Source organism: Syzygium oleosum, unplaced genomic scaffold, assembly GCF_021117445.2.
Source record: "Syzygium oleosum isolate NSW1041296 unplaced genomic scaffold, Sole_v2.1 Sole_v2.61, whole genome shotgun sequence".
Taxonomy (NCBI): Eukaryota; Viridiplantae; Streptophyta; class Magnoliopsida; order Myrtales; family Myrtaceae; genus Syzygium; species Syzygium oleosum.
The window spans coordinates 17,860-34,963 of NW_026607545.1; the positions used below are offsets into that span (position 1 = coordinate 17,860).

The following is a 17,104-nucleotide window of genomic DNA, read 5'->3' on the forward strand; positions in this document are numbered from 1 at the left end:
ATCTGTAATTTATGAAAAGCGGCGCGAAATGATCATCGCAACACCTCTTCCATTTTTTACTCTTTTTCGAAGGTGTTAGATTTGGTTAAATTTCGGGATAGTCTAACTTAGTCGTCCTGTGCCCTTTTGGGGTGATCTTTTGTTTCACTCTTCGAATTTTTCCACGGGGAATGTCTCTAAAATCTTTAATTTACGAAAAGCGGTTCAAAATGGTCATTGCAATACCTCTTCCATTTTTTACTCTTATTCGAAGGTGTTAGATTTGGTTAAATTTCGGGATAGTGTAACTTAGTCGTCCGGTGTCCTTTTGGGTCAATCTTTTTTTTCACTCTTCAAATTTTTCCACGGGAAATGCCGCCAAAATCTGTAATTTACGAAAAGCGGAGCGAAATGGTCATTGCAACACCTCTTCCCTATTTTTTTTTTTTTTTCGAAGGTGTTAGATTTGGTTAAATTTCGGGATAGTGTAACTTAGTCGTCTAGCGCCCTTTTGAGGTGATCTTTTTTTTCTCTCTTCAAATTTTTCCACGGGGAATGTCTCCAAAATCTGTAATTTACGAAAGCGGTGTGAAATGTTCATTGCAACACCACTTCCGATTTTTGCTCATTTTCGAAGGTGTTAGATTTGGTTAAATTTCGGGATAGAGTAACTTAGTCGTCTAGCGCCCTTTTAGGGTGATCTTTTTTTTCACTCTTCGAATTTTTCCACGGGGAATGTTTTCAAAATCTGTAATTTAAGAAAAGCGGTGCGAAATGGTCATTGCAACACCTCTTCCGTTTTTTTCTCTTTTTCGAAGGTGTTAGATTTGGTTAAATTTCGAGATATTGAAACTTAGTTGTCCGGTGCCCTTTTGGGTGATCTTTTTTTCCATTCTTCAAATTTTTCCACAGGGAATGTCTTCAAAACCTGTAATTTACGAAAAGTGGTGCGAAATGGTCATTGCAACACCTCTTCCGTTTTTTACTGTCTTTCGAAGGTGTTAGATATGGCTAAATTTTAGGATTGTGTAACTTTGTCGTCCGGCGCCCTTTCAGGGTTATATTTTTTTCACTCTTTAAATTTTTCCACGGGGAATGTCTACAAAATCTGTGATTAACAAAAAGCGGTGTGAAATGGTCATTGCAACACCTCTTCCATTTTTTACTCTTTTTCGAAGGTGTTAGATATGGTTAAATTTCTGGATGGTGTAACTTAATCGTCCGGCTCCCTTTTGGGGTGATATTTTTTTTCACTCTTCAAATTTTTCCATGGGGAATGTCTCCAAATTCTGTAATTTACGAAAAGCAGTGCGAAATGGTCATTGCAACACCTCTTCCGTTTTTTACTCTTTTCGAAGGTGTTAGATATGGTTAAATTTTGGGATAGCGTAACTTAGTCGTCCGGCCTCCTTTTCGGGTGATCTTTTTTTTCACTGTTCTAATTTTTCCACGGGAAATGTCTCCAAAATCTGTAATTTGAGAAAAGCGGTGCGAAATGGTTATTGCAACACCTATTCCGTTTTTTACTCTTTTTCGATGGTGTTAGATATGGTTAAATTTCGGGATCGTGTAACATAGTTGTCTGACGCCCTTTTGAGATGATCTTTTGTTTTCATTCTTCAAATTTTTTCACGGGAAATGTCTCCAAAATCTGTAATTTACGAAAAGCGGTACAAAATGGTCATTGTAACCCCTCTTCCGTTTTTTACTCTTTTTCGAACGTGTGAGATTTGGTTAAATTTCGGGATAGTGTAACATAGTCGTCCGGCACCCTTTTGGGGTGATCTTTTTTTTCACTCTTCAAATTTTTCCATGGAAAATGTCTCCAAAACCTGTAATTTACGAAAAGCGGTGCGACACGGTCATTGCAACACCTCTTCCGTTTTTTACTCTTTTTCGAAGGTGTTAGATTTGGTTAAATTTCGGGATTGTGTAACTTAGTCGTTCTGCACTCTTTTGGGGTGATCTTTTCTTTCACTCTTCAAACTTTTCCACGGGAAATGTCTCCAAAATCTGTAATTTACGAAAAGCAGTACGAAATGGTTATTGCAACATCTTTTCCGTTTTTTACTCTTTTTCGAAGGAGTTAGATATGGTTAAATTTCGGGATAGTGTAACTTAGTCGTCTGGCGCCCTTTTGGGGTCATCTTTTTTTCATTCTTCAAATTTTTCCACGGGGAATGTCTTCAAAATCTGTAATTTACGAAAAGCGGTGCGAAATGGTCATTGCAACAACACTTCCGTTTTTTACTCTTTTTCAGAGGTGTTAGATTTGGTTAAATTTCGGTATAGTGTAACATAGTCATCTGGCACCCTTTTGGGGTGATCTTTTTTTTCGCTCTTCAAATTTTTCGATGGAGAATGTCTCCAAAAGCTGTAATTTACGAAAAACGGTGCGAAACGGTCATTCCATTACCTCTTCTGTTTTTTACTCTTTTTCGAAGGTGTTAGATTTGATTAAATTTCGGCATATTGTAGCTTAGTCGTTCGGCGCCCTTTTGGTGGGATCTTTTCTGTCACTCTTCAAATTTTTCCACGGGGAATATCTCCAAAATCTGTAATTTACGAAAAGCAGTGCGAAATGGTCATTGCAACATCTCTTCTGTTTTTTACTCTTTTTCGAAGGAGTTAGATATGGTTAAATTTTGGGATAGTGTAACTTAGTCGTCGGGCGACCTTTTGGGGTGATCTTTTTTTTCACTTTTCATATTTTTCCACTGGGAATGTCTCCAAAATCTGTGATTTACGAAAAGCGGTGCGAAATGGTCATTGCAACACCTCTTCCCTTTTTTAATCTTTTTCAAAGGTGTTAGATTTAGTTAAATTTCGGGATAGTGTAACTTAGTCGTCTCGCACCCTTTTGGGGTGATCTTTTTTTTCACTCTTCAAATTTTTCCATGGGCAATGTCTCCATAATCTGTAATTTACAAAAGCTGTGCGAAATGGTCATTGCAACACCACTTCCGATTTTTAGTCATTTTCGAAGGTGTTAGATTTGGTTAAATTTCGGGATTGTGTAACTTAGTCGTCTAGCGCCCTTTTAGGGTGATCTTTTGTTTCACTCTTCGAATTTTTCCACGGGGAATGTCTCCAAAATCTTTAATTTACGAAAAGCGGTTCGAAATGGTCATTGCAACACCTCTTCCATTTTTTACTCTTGTTCGAAGGTGTTAGATTTGGTTAAATTTCGGGATAGTGTAACTCAGTCGTCCGGTGCCCTTTTGGGTCGATCTTTTTTTCATTCTTCAAATTTTTCCACAGGGACTGTCTCCAAAACCTGTAATTTACGAAAAGTGGTGCAAAACGGTCATTGCAACACCTCTTCCGTTTTTTACTCTTTTTCGAAGGTGTTAGATTTGGTTATATTTTCGGATAGTGTAACTTAGTCGTCTGGCACCCTTTTGAGGTGATCTTTTTTTTACTCTTCAAATTTTTCCACGGGGAATGTCTCTAAAATCTGTAATTTACGAAAAGCGGTACAAAATGGTCATTGCAACACCTCTTCCCTTTTTTTATTTTTTTCGAAGGTGTTAGATTTGGTTAAATTTCGGGATAGTGTAACTTAGTCGTCTAGCGCTTTTTTGAGGTGATCTTTTTTTTTCTCTCTTCAAATTTTTCCACAGGGAATGTCTCCAAAATCTGTAATTTACGAAAGCGGTGCGAAATGTTCATTGCAACACCACTTCCGATTTTTACTCATTTTCGAAGGTGTTAGATTTGGTTAAATTTCGGGATAGAGTAACTTAGTCGTCTAGCGCCCTTTTAGGGTGATCTTTTTTTTCACTCTGCGAATTTTTTCACGGGGAATGTCTTCAAAATCTGTAATTTAAGAAAAGCGGTGCGAAATGGTCATTGCAACACCTTTTCCGTTTTTTACTCTTTTTCGAAGGTGTTAGATTTGATTAAATTTCGAGATAGTGTAACTTAGTCGTCCGGTGCCCTTTTGGGTGATCTTTTTTTTCATTTTTCAAATTTTTCCACAGGGAATGTCTCCAAAACCTTTAATTTACGAAAAGTGGTGCGAAATGGTCATTGCAACACCTCTTCCGTTTTTTACTCTTTTTCGAAGGTGTTTGATATGGTTAAATTTCGGGATAGTGTAACTTAGTCGTCCGGCTCCCTTTTGGGGTTATATTTTTTTCACTCTTCAAATTTTTCCGCGGGGAATGTCTACAAAATCTGTGATTTACGAAAAGCGGTGCGAAATGGTCATTGCAACACCTCTTCCGTTTTTTACTCTTTTTCGAAGGTGTTAGATTTGGTTAAATTTCGGGATAGTGTAACTTAATCGTCCAGTGCCCTTTTGGGGTGATATTTTTTTCACTTTTTAAATTTTTCCACGGGGAATGTCTCCAAAATCTGTAATTTACGAAAAACGGTGCGAAATGGTCATTGCAACACCTCTTCCATTTTTTACCCTAAACCCTAACACCCTAAACCCTAACACCATAACACCCAAACCCTAACACCCTAAACCCTCAACCCTAACACCCTAACACCCTAAACCCTAAACGCTAAACGATGTCGGATATTTTTAGTTATATTAGTCGTGTGTATGTTCTTGTATGGAGATAATATTCGGTTAAAAAAAATAGGTGCTTGGTGACAATTATTCCATCGTATTCAAATACGAACCTTGATTTCCTTCCCTCTTATGAGGGATACGTAGTTGATGCCACCCATCTTCTTATGACCAACACTCTGGGGACAATACTTCGGCTATGTCCTTTTCATTTGAAATTTAAAATTCTTTTTGAAGTGCCTATCTGGAACTATTTTTAACCTTCGGTGGGAGAATTACCAAAAAAGTCCTAAAACCAATTTCAATTGTGTTAATTCAATCATGAACCATTTCTTTTTTCCAATTGAGTCCTAAACCCCAAACCCTCAACCCCGAACCTCCCACCCCGAAACCCCCTAACCTCGAAACCCCAAATCCAAAACCACAAAACCCAAGCCCCAAACCCTGAGCCCTAGACCCTAAACCCCCAACCCCATGATGTAGCTAGCAAGGATCACCTAGAGGGGGTGAATAGGTGATCTTAAATAATTTTTAATAATTTAAGCGGAAATGAATGAACACAGTTGAGTCTGAATAAAATTCAGATTCAAAATAGTTTATATAGACAGTGCTCTTGATGTGCAGTATGTAAAGTAAGAGATAAGGGATAGAAAAACTGCACACAAATTTATAGTGGTTCGGCTTATAGCAAGCCTACGCCCACTCTCCCACGCTGACAGTCTACCGACTGGATTTCACTATGTAATCAAGAGGAATTACAGTTTTTTAGTGACAGCACTCTTGTGTATGATAGGACTCTCTATTTCACACAATCACTCTTACAAAGTATCCCTCAAGATCTTAATGTTTGGCTCAAGAAAGACAAGAGAAATGATCGGAGTATGCTCAGACTTTGAACTTGTTGATTCTTGATTCTGTTCTACCTTCTGCTACTCGTTGATCTCCTTAAATACTCCTCTACTTCCAAACTATCCGTTGGACAGCTTTCAGAGGATCATCTTCCAATCTTCACCTTGGATAGATTTGTATAAAAAGGATTGAGTAGCCGTTGGATGACAGATTCTGAATACCGCTGATTCTGGTCGCCCATACAATCAGAATCTTGGTTTCCATAAGTAGAGCTTTATCCGTTGTAATGCATACTTGTCGTAATGTTTGATTGTCAATCAATTTGATTAAGATTGAAACAATCAAAACATTCCTTCTGTGAAATCCATACCAGATCATTAGCTATTATTTTTTGTTCTGAATTCTGCGTCTGCGTCTGAAGATGTTCTGCGTCTGCGTCTGCGTCTGAATAACTTCTGCGTCTACGTCTCAGAACTAAGATTATGTGGGTCTTCAGTAAGATATGAACTTTTTATTTTGACGGCTTGTAAAGTCTGAAAAACTTCCTTCTGAGCTTCCAGAATATATATATATATATATGAAATAAAATAGTTCATATATATATATACCTGAAATACAATACCATGGAAGGTTTTGTCATGGAAGGTTTTGTCAACATCAAATTCAATAGGAGTTATCCTCAACAATCTCCCCCTTTTTGATGGTGACAAAACTTCCTTGTAGATTGAATCAATTTTGAAATAAATAAGCATATTAAGCGCAGAAGCACAGATTGAGATTGAAAGAGCAAACTCTATTGAGATCTGTGTCTTTTTCTTCCTTTGTATAAAACCTGCATATCATCTGCGTATTTAATGTTAGTATGGCAAATCTGCATATAATTTCTCCCCCTTTTTATCATCAGCAAAAATAATAATAGATAGAATAAAGCATTGATATAAATCATCCAAACAGTCTAACAAAAGGAATTGTTAAAAAATATTACAGGACCAATTTAGAAAGAGATGGTTTTTAGAAAAGAAAGGGTAAAAAACAGGTTATTTCTTGGATGGGGTTCGAATGAGTTGAAAGTTTTCCAAGATGGAGACAGCTTTTTCAATCTTCGAAGAACATTGACCCATAGCTTTGTCCATGTTGGTTGAGCACAGAGCAATAGCTTCCTCAAGTTTTGCTTTGTCTTTTGCTGCCTGAAGACGTTGAGTCTGGTTGTTTACCTCAACAATTTTCTGTAGATTATTCACGTCTTGTTCAAGTGCAGCTTGCTTATCTTTGATTTCGAGCAGAAGGGTGAGAATGGTCTGATTTTCTTAGGGTTGTTCTTGGACATTGGCTTATTCAGTCTGATCGAACCCAGTTGCTGCTTCTGGTGGAATCTCCCCCTGAAAAGGTGCATGGTCTGCAGAAGCATGTTCTTCAGTGTTAAGGGAAGATTGACTTACATTTATCCTCAGTGGATCAATGTATTGTGCCATCTGAAGCAGATTAGAGTCTTCAGTTGTTGGTTCTGAAGCTCTTATAATAGGTTCTTGAACTTGTGCAGTAGAGACTGATTCTGAAACTTTGGCAGGAGGTGTTGGTTCTGAAGCATGTACAGCAGATGCTGAGACATGTCCTGTTTCAGTGTGTTCAGACTCTTCTTCCTCATTTCTTAGAAGGAGTTTTCTCTTCTTACGATACACCTTCAAAGGAGTTGAAGAAGCACTCTACTTGCTTGCTGTTGCTGATCTTACTCTCTTTCTTGCTTCTTTCTCAGTGGATTCTTTCCTTTCCACAGCTTTTGCTTCTAACTGTTGGACAGAGTTTCCTTTTCTGCTCTGTCAATAGCAACTTTCTCTTTTCGATAGTCAAATTGCTTTAAATTCATCTTGATGAGCATTTTCTCTCCAATATGCATTAAAGGAACAGGAGTCTTGCACAAACTCTTAGGAATAGTGATATTCAAGAAATGAAATGTTCTACTGATAAGAGCGCCATAAGGGAGTTGTCCCTTGTCCTTCAGAACTGTTCTGTACATGTGAAAAATGATCATATGAGGAAGAGAAAAGTGTTGCCCATTCAGAATTGCCCATATCATCTTGATCTCAGATTTGGATAAATCTGTTTTAGAAGCAACTTTAGGTCTCAAGCAATTTATAATGATCTTATGTAAGATCACTGTTCTTCTGGTCAAATCCGAATAAGAGATCAGACATTTAGGACCTCTGGCCAAAGCTTGATTTTCTTATGCAGCCTTAAAAGCTTCCTCCAAACTTACCTCAAATGGAGTAAATTTGTAATTTTTTACACCAATAATTCGAGCCAGAGTTTCCACTTTGATATCATAAGCCTTGCTTCCAATAGTGAATTGAAGTCGATTGGGTGACAAAATTGAGAGATTCGAGTAAAAATATGCAGTTAGTTCTGCATATGTATGTGCAGATTGAAAGCAGAATTCTGTCATACCCAATTTCTCAAAAAAAATATTGCACAGGAATGCCAACTCAATTGAGATAATCAAAATCTACGCTGTGATGTTGCATAATTCCTCTATTCATCAACAGTTTGTAATATTCATGGTGAACTTTAGAAAGAAACAAACCTCCGTTGCCCTTTTCACCATAAGCAATGCCTAACTTCTTGCTGAAATTATAGTAAAGTCTAGCATCATCATCGATCATAGCCTTAGAATCAGTGGGCGATTTAGGGCTTGTCTGAACTGATTTTCTTTGCGATGGAGTAGATGATTCTCCAATCTTCACTTTGCCTTTACTTAAAGTACTTGTGGACTGAGAAACAAGATTAGGAAGCAAACGAGTGTAACAGCGAACTAACTCTTCTTCAGATTGAAAGTTGTTATCTTTTAAACAACAACTAAGAGCCGATTCAGATGCATTACCCCTTTTCAATCTTTCGTAAGCATTCCATACTTGTTTGATGTTCGGGAAGCAAAAATCAGTTTTACCCGAATCTTTTGGAGGAGATGATGGTCGCGGTTCTTGTTGCGTCGCTTCAGAGGGTTCATTGCCATGATCTGAGACTGTATCAGAAATATCCATGAATTCTGGCTTCTCTGACGACTTGATGTCTCTGTTTAGAATCCTTGTCGATCGCCTCTTGAAAGGCATTGTGATCGATTCTAGGGCAAAAAGATGTGATCTTGGAGAAGGAAGAGGAGAAGACTTGGAGTATCAAGAAGGTCGGGAGAGAAAAAAGTTCGTACTAATAGGATTTTGGAAAAGAGAAGGACAGGTTTATAAAAGACGAGGACAGGTTTAGGAAAGAAAAGATCACTTTTTGAACAAAATAATAAGTGATCCTAGTATTTAGAAAGGAAAATATAATATTCTAGGCACAGACAATCACTACAATATTTTAAGCATAAATCAGATAAATAAAAAATATACCTGTTTTGCTGCCGAAATTGACAAATACGAAAATATCCTGCCAAAAATATACCCCACCAAAATTTGAATAAAGAACGTACCTTTCTTTGTGAGTCTGAAATAGACATTCAGACTGAGAACATTTGAGTCTGAAAAATTCCTATCTAACAAATACTTCAAGAAAATGGATAAGTAATGCATAGTTTGTTTCTAATGTACTCAAATGAAGACTTATCAAGAGGTTTTGTGAATATATCGGCTAATTGATTCTTAGAATCAATGAATTGAATATTCACATCACCATTTTGAACATGATCGCGAATGAAGTGATGCTTGATTTCAATATGCTTAGCACGAGAATGAAGAATTGCGTTCTTGGTCAGATTGATAGCACTTGTGTTGTCACATTTGATTGCAATACTTGAATCTTCAATAGCAAAGTCTCGCAACTGTTGCTTCATCCACAGAATCTGTGCACAGCAACTTCCCAAAGCTACATATTCTGCTTCTGCTGTAGAAAGTGCAACTGTGTTTTGCTTCTTTGAGTACCAGGATACCAACATGTTTCCAAGTAGTTGACATGTTCCTGTAGTACTTTTCCTGTCCACTTTACATCCAGCTAAATCAGCATCAGAATAACCAATAAAAGTAAGATTTGAATCTTTGGAATACCAAAGACCTAACATTGGATATGTTCTAATGTATTTGATTATTCTCTTTATTGCAGAAAAATGTGATTCCTTTTGGTCTGATTGAAATCTTGCGCACATACAGACACTAAATAGTATGTTAGGTCTAGATGCAGTAAGATACAATAATGAACCTATCATGCTTCTATATACCTTCTGATCAACCTTTTTACCATTTTCATCTTTGTCCAGTTTGGATGATTGAGACATGGGAATGTCTGTTTTCTTGCAATTTTGCAATCCAAACTTCTTGACAATCTCCTTTGCATACTTCTCTTGGCAAATGAATGTACCATCTTTGGTTTGCTTCACTTGTAAGCCAAGAAAGATTGTCAATTCGCCTATAATACTCATCTCGAACTCATTCTGCATATTCTTAGAAAATTCTTTGCAAAGCAGTTCGTTAGAAGATCAAAAAATGATATCATCAACATAAATTTGAACAAGTAAAAAATCCTTACCTTTTCTCTTAATGAATAACATTGTATCAACCTTACCTTTTGTGAAGTCATTTTGCAGAAGGAAGTTACTTAACCTCTCATACCAAGCACGGGATGCTTGTTTTAGACCATAAAGGGCCTTTTTAAGTTTGTAGACATGATCAGTCTTCCTTGGTTCTTCGAAGCCAGGTAGTTGTTCCACATATACTTCTTCTTTGATATATCCATTCAGGAAGACACTTTTCACGTCCATCTGAAATAATTTAAAGTTATGGAAACAAGCATAAGCTAATAGTAGCCTAATGGCTTCTAACCTTGCAACTGGTGCATATGTTTCATCATAATCTATGCCTTCTTCTTGAGAATAGCCTTTTGCTACCAGTCTTGCTTTGTTTCTTGTGACTTTCCCTTTGTCATCCAGTTTGTTTCTGAATGCCCATTTTGTTCCAATTACTGGATAATTTTTGGGTCTTGGCACAAGTTCCCATACTTTATTGATTCTAAACTGCTGAAGTTCCTCCTGCATAGCTTCGATCCAGCTTTCATCTGATAATGCTTAACCAACTTCTTTTGGTTCTATTTCTGATATCAATGCCAAGTTACTGATGTTCTCCTTGTGTTTAGATCTAGTTTTGATGCCATCTTCTATTTCTCCAATTATGAGGTTCTTCGGATGACTGGATTTATGTTTTCAGTTTCTGTCAAATTTTTCCTTCTGAATATCATCAGACTCTGAAGGTTCTGATTGAGTCTGAATTGTATCTTCTTTTCCTTCTTCTACAGATTCTACGATCTTTGGAGATTCTTGTTGAGCTTCGGATAACTCTTGAATGTTGAGAGATGGTTCAGATTCATCTTTGTGAGTCTGAATATTGTCATCAAACCTTACATTCATTGTTTCTTCCACAGTCTGAGAATTCTTGTTGAAAACTCTGTATGCTTTACTTGTAGTAGAATATCCAAGGAAAAATCCTTCATCTGCTTTCTCATCAAACTTACCAGTGCAGTCATTTGGATTTTTAAGAATAAAGCATTTACAACCAAACACACGAAAATATGAAATATTGGCCTTTCTACCTTTGTAAAGCTCATAGGGGGTTTTCTCAAGAATGGGTCTGAGAAAAGCTCTATTAATTATATAACATGCTGTAAAAACTGCATCTGCCCAGAAATGAAAAGGAATCTTACTTTCAATCAACAGAGTTCTTGCCATTTCTTGCAAAGAACGATTTTTCCTCTCTACAACACCATTTTGTTCTGGTGTATAGGGAGTCGAAAATTTGTGTTGAAAGCCATTTTCCTCACAAAAATCTGAAAAACTTTGATTTTCAAATTCTCCCCCATGATCAGTTTTAATGCAGGAAATGGTATAGCCCTTTTCATTCTGAACTCTTTTTGCAAATTTTGAAAAATATAAAAATGCTTCATTTTTATGAGTAAGGAAGAACACCCAAGTGAATCTAGTGAAGTCATCAATAATAACTAAACAATATTTCTTACCACCAATACTTTGTGTTCTGGTTGGTCCAAATAGATCCATATGAAGAAGCTGCAAAGTACGATTAATAGAAACATGATGTATAGATTTAAAAGAGCTTCTTACTTGTTTTCCTAGAGTGCAGGCATTGCATAACTCTGTTTTCTTGTATTTCAAATCTGGCAGACCTTGAACCAATTTCTTGTTTGAGATTTTTGAGATCTGTTTCATACTGATATGCCCCAATCTTCTGTGCCATAGATCTTCATCCTCTTTGATTGAGATTAAGCAATGAGTGGAGTTTGGATTGACATCAAGAAGATAAATACTGCCATGTCTTCTTCCTGTGAATGTTTGAGAAGAATCTTTGCTTGTTCCTGAGCATGTATCTTCTTGAAAATTGATTCTAAAACCTGTATCACATAGTTGACTTATGCTTATCAGGTTGTAGTTGAGTCCCTTTACCAATGACACATCATTGATTGTGAGTTCTCCAATTTCAACCGTTCATTTGCCAACTATTTTTCCTTTGTTATTTCCTCCAAAGGAAACTTTTTCACCATTCAGGCTTTGTAGTTCAACAAATATGTTTGGATCCCCTGTCATGTGTCTAGAACATCCACTGTCTAGGTACCACTTTCTTTTTCTCTTTATGGCAACCTGCAAAAATCACAACATCTCAAGTTTTCTTTAGTACCCAAATTTGTTTGGGTCCTTGAGCATTAGTATAGGCTGTCTTAACAAAGTCTCTTCGAATCGGTCTCCAGACCTTAGGACATTCATTCTCAAAATGTTGTGGATCTCCACATTTTGAGCACTTGAGAGCACTTCGGCCAACAGGTTTGACAAAATGCCTTTTGAAATTATTTTTATAAGCTTGTCGAGGAGGTCTTTGTCTTAATCTCTCCTTGACTTTTGGAAAATCAATTAAGCTATCACTTTCCTTCACAAATCCGAGACCAGATTTGTTGTAGTAAGGAATTTGTACATAAAGGATATGCTTCAAGGTTTCTGAACGTTTTGAAAACTTGAAAGTAATTTCTGAAACTTCCTTTTTCATAATAGCATTTTCTTTGGAAAGAAAATCTCGACTTTCCTTGACTTGATGAAATTCTTTTTGAAGGAAATCGATTTTTTCTTTTTGTGAAACATCATGTTGCCTCAGTGATGAATTTTCCTTTTTCAAAAAAGATATTCTTTTAAGAGCAGTCTTAAATTCAAAGCATAATTCATCAATGTTATTTGACACTTCAATAGGCATTTCAGAATGCTTTACCTCAACCTCAACTTTAGGATCTGAATCTGAATCTGAGTCTGAGTCTGACTTAGCCATCAGACAGAAGTTTGAAATATCTTCATCTTGTCTTCACACTCGTATCACCTGGTTTTCGCTTTTAAGGCCTTCTTTGCTTTCTCAAATTTGGTCTTCTTTTGAAATGGACAATTTGGCTTGATATGTCCACGTTTCCTACAGTGAAAACAGATTACCTCTTTTGATTTTTCTATTTCATCGAGAGCCTTCTTCTTCTCAAAAGGCTTCTTCCCTTTGAGGTTTCTTCCTTTGATTTTCATCTTCTTATACTTCTTTATGAAGAGGGCCAGCTCTTCATCATCAACATCTTCATCTTCAGAATCTGCATCAGAATCAATGTTAGTTTTTAATGCAATTGATTTTTTACCTCTGGATTCATTCTCCTCATTCCGTTGCTCGGTCTCATATGATTGAAGAGTTCCAATTAACTCATTCACTGATAGAGGCATGATCCTTTGTGTCTCTCGAAGAGATGTTTTGATATTATCCCACTGCTTTGTAAGTCCTCTCAGTAGTTTGTTGACTTTCATTGCGTCTGAGACTAGTTGTCCTTGATACGCAAGACCGTTTACTATGTCAGCAAACCTGTCATACATATCAGCAATTGATTCTTTAGGCTTCATTTTGAAGGCTTCATATTGACCAAGCAATAGATTGATTTGAGTTTCCTTGGCTCGATCTATTCCTTCATAAGTAGTGTAGAGAGTATCCCAGATATCCTTAGCTGATTCACAAGAAGCAATTTTTTTATATTCAATAGGTGATAAGGCATAATAGAAAGAATAAATTGCTTTGGAATCTAAAGCTTCTCTTTTAGATATCTCAATTTGAGATAATGGAGGATCTGCTGCTTTGCTTCAGTCTGCCTTTTCTTTTGAATCAGAAGATTTTGGTTTGACTCCTTTGATGATGACATCCCATTGCATGTGATCAATTGACTTTATAAATGCCTTCATCTTATTCTTCCAGACACTATATTCCTTGCCATCGAAATATGGTGGTATGTTGTTGCTTTGTCCTTTAATGAGACCTGGAGCACTCAAGCTAGCCATATAGATCGTTAGCTCAGAAGTAAAACACTTCAATAAACGAGCAACCTGCTCTGATACCAATTGATGTAGCTAGCAAGGATCACCTAGAGGGGGTGAATAGATGATCTTAAATAATTTTTAATAATTTAAGCGGAAATGAATGAACACAGTTGAGTCTGAATAAAATTCAGATTCAAAACAGTTTATATAGACAGTGCTCTTGATGTGTAGTATGTAAAGTAAGAGATAAGGGATAGAAAAACTGCACACAAATTTATAGTGGTTCGGCTTATAGCAAGCCTACGTCCACTCTCCCACATTGACAGCCTACCGACTGGATTTTACTATGTAATCAAGAGGAATTACAGTTTTTGAGTGACAGAACTCTTGTGTATGATAGGACCTCTATCTCACACAATCACTCTTACAAAGTATCCCTCAAGATCTTAATGTTTGGCTCAAGAAAAACAAGAGAAATGATCGGAGTATGCTCAGACTTTGGACTAGTTGATTCTTGATTCTGTTCCACCTTCTGCTGCTCGTTGATATCCTTAAATACTCCTCTACTTCCAAACTAGCCGTTGGACAGCTTTCAGAGGATCATCTTCCAATCTTCACCTTGGATAGATTTGTATAAAAAGGATTGAGTAGCCGTTGGATGACAGATTCTGAATCCCGCTGATTCTGATCGCCCATACAATCAGAATCTTGGTTTTCATAAGTAGAGCTTTATCCGTTGTAATGCATACTTGTCGTAATATTTGATTGTCAATCAATTTGATTGAGATTGAAACAATCAAAACTTTCCTTCTATGAAATCCATACCAGATCATTAGCTGTTATTTTTCGTTCTGAGTTCTGCGTCTGCGTCTGAATAACTTCTGCGTCTGCGTCTCAGAACTAAAATTATGTGGATCTTCAGTAAGATATGAACTTCTTATTTTGACAGCTTGTAAAGTTTGAAAAACTTCCTTCTGAGCTTCCAGAATAAATATACATACCTGGAATAAAATAGTTCAGAATAAGTATCAGATTTACAATACCATGAAAGGTTTTGTCAACATCAAAATTAATAGGAGTTTTCCTCAACACCCCAAACCCTAAATCTTGAGTATTCATGTTTTTTGCTCATTTTTTTCCATTGAATCAGCATTTCTTGAATATGCATAGGGCATTTTACAAGCGTCGGGGTTAGGGACGAATAGTTGACTTGGGCTACTATTAGAGTTCACAGAAACAAAAGAACGGCTTTTGCTTTATTCCTATCCAACAATTTCTTACCAGTAGGAATTTTAGGATTTCGAGAAAGGGGAAGTAAAGACAGTTTTAAGTGACAATTACAGTTCATTTTCCTTTTTGCACCGTAGCACCAAAACTTCATGCTTCTCATGTTGGATTTGGTGGTGTCCTAAAGACAATCCTCTATAGAACAGTCTCCCCTTTGGAGCCTCTCAACACATAGTTCTCCTTCCTTCTCAAAGAAATAAACCGTTTAACTTAAGGATCTCTTTCATGACTATAAATTCACAAATTTTAAAACCAAATCAAGGGTAATAAGATGGGAGAGATACGGAAACAGCGACATATCCTATTCATGTTCACAATACATAGTTTGCAAAGGATGAAAGAGTTATACCTTTATCCTTATTAGAATATTGGCCCCCACAAACGTGTTGACCATATTCTCCACTTGAGACTCGATCAGAGTTAAATACCTAGCCAGGTGCCGGTTTTTTAATTCCCTGTGATTGATATTGGCCGAGATATAGAAATTGACAGGCGAGTCTATAGATCAATGCTGTATCAGTTTTTGAATATCGAGAAAGTGCCATAATGGCAGCTGCAGGAAGTCCGAGGATTGATCCCACTGAAAGGTGCGCAGAAAATTCATTGTCGTGTACAATGCTGTAAAAAGCTCAAACCCTCAAAACAGAAAGTCAAAGGAAAACAAAGATTACCTTGTCACAGAATCTGAACAGGCTCTTGCCACCACTGAATCAACATATGGAAGACTTCCATATGCATACACATGGAGATTTGGATAGCAACGATGCAGCTGCGGTAGGAACAGGAGTTATCAGCAAAATCATATTAAGTTCAAACATAATAACTCTCGTCTCTCTCTTTAAAACACTACACTATATGTATTCTAACTGACCCATATTTATGCTTTCTTTGGCTCCAAACCAAAATAAAAGGGGAGACAAATCACGCGATAATGAAGACCCATCACGAATTTTTGAAAAAAACAAGCATCAACATCTCCCGGAAAAGACATCCCCTAAACACATTAAATACTTGTAGTTTGCCCTATAAAACAGTATCCCCTCCCCACTCATTAGTGAAGGACAATGCATCATACAAATCAGTAAATCTATGCATGCTTTTCCTGATTTTTAATTTCATTTCATCAATGCCTTGTATATGTAATCAACTATATCAAAACACCCACGTGTTAAATTCCACAAAACTGAGCCAGGCACCTCATTACTCAATAAATAGTCTATGCTTTGTAAAGAGGTATCACATCACTCTAAAATGATACCCTAATTTACACAAACTTTCATTTTCAAGTACCATTCGAAGCAAAAGTGATGGAGGCCATGCATTTAGACCGCAGCATAAAATATGGCTAGTGTATGTTGATCTGATCTATCTAGAGGTAAGTATATATGTCTCATTCTAGTTGAGCCCTCTTTACATGAGTTGATTCATGCGTTTTAGCAATAGGACATAGTATAAGGGGACATTTGTCAATATGGTGTATACTGATCATGTAACTTCTTTAAACTTGTGTTTCCTTGTTTGTCATGTCTATATGTGATATGTGCGCTCACATTGACACACATGATTTATCTCTCCAATTCGTAATCTCTATTGTCACATGGTATCAAAACGAGGTTCTGATCCTGCGACCTGTGGGTTATGGGCCCCATCAGTCACCATGAGTTTGGTTCAGCCAACTCAGTTCAGTTGTTTGGGAATTTGTCTCAAATGCAGTCATTCTAACCATTCTCTATTCTACTGACATTACGACATGCGACACACGCTTCTCGTAATATATTTTGGTGATATTGCCATCACATGATATAGTTGGACTCACTCAGCTTAAAGACATCTAGAATAAAATTTCAAACCAAAGATTTGGAGCCTCTGAAGTATTTGTTGAGATTGCTGAATCTGAACGTGGTATTATCTATATATATCTCAGAAAATACGTGTGCTAGATATTTTACAGGAGACTGGACTACTTGATTCGAAGCTTGTTGCTGCTCCAATGGCTCCAAATGTTTGGTTATTACCAGGAGAGGGGGAGCCTTTTTCTGATCTGGGAAGATACCACAAGCTGTTTGGTCAGCTGAATTATATCAGAGTTACAAGATGAGACATATCTTTTGTTGTAAGTGTAGTGAGTCAATTCTTGGATTCACCAACTAAAACTC

The 17,104-nt window shown here is 36.9% G+C and overlaps 1 long non-coding RNA gene across 1 annotated transcript; it reads right to left on the minus strand.

Annotated features, from left to right (window-relative positions):
• Window positions 1-15,129: 15,129 nt before the first annotated feature.
• On the minus strand, window positions 15,130-16,820 carry LOC115692094 (uncharacterized). Its single transcript, XR_004007072.2, has 2 exons — window positions 15,620-16,820; window positions 15,130-15,528 (listed from the first exon to the last, which is right to left on the minus strand). It is a non-coding gene; the product is annotated as an uncharacterized LOC115692094 (long non-coding RNA).
• Window positions 16,821-17,104: the final 284 nt, after the last annotated feature.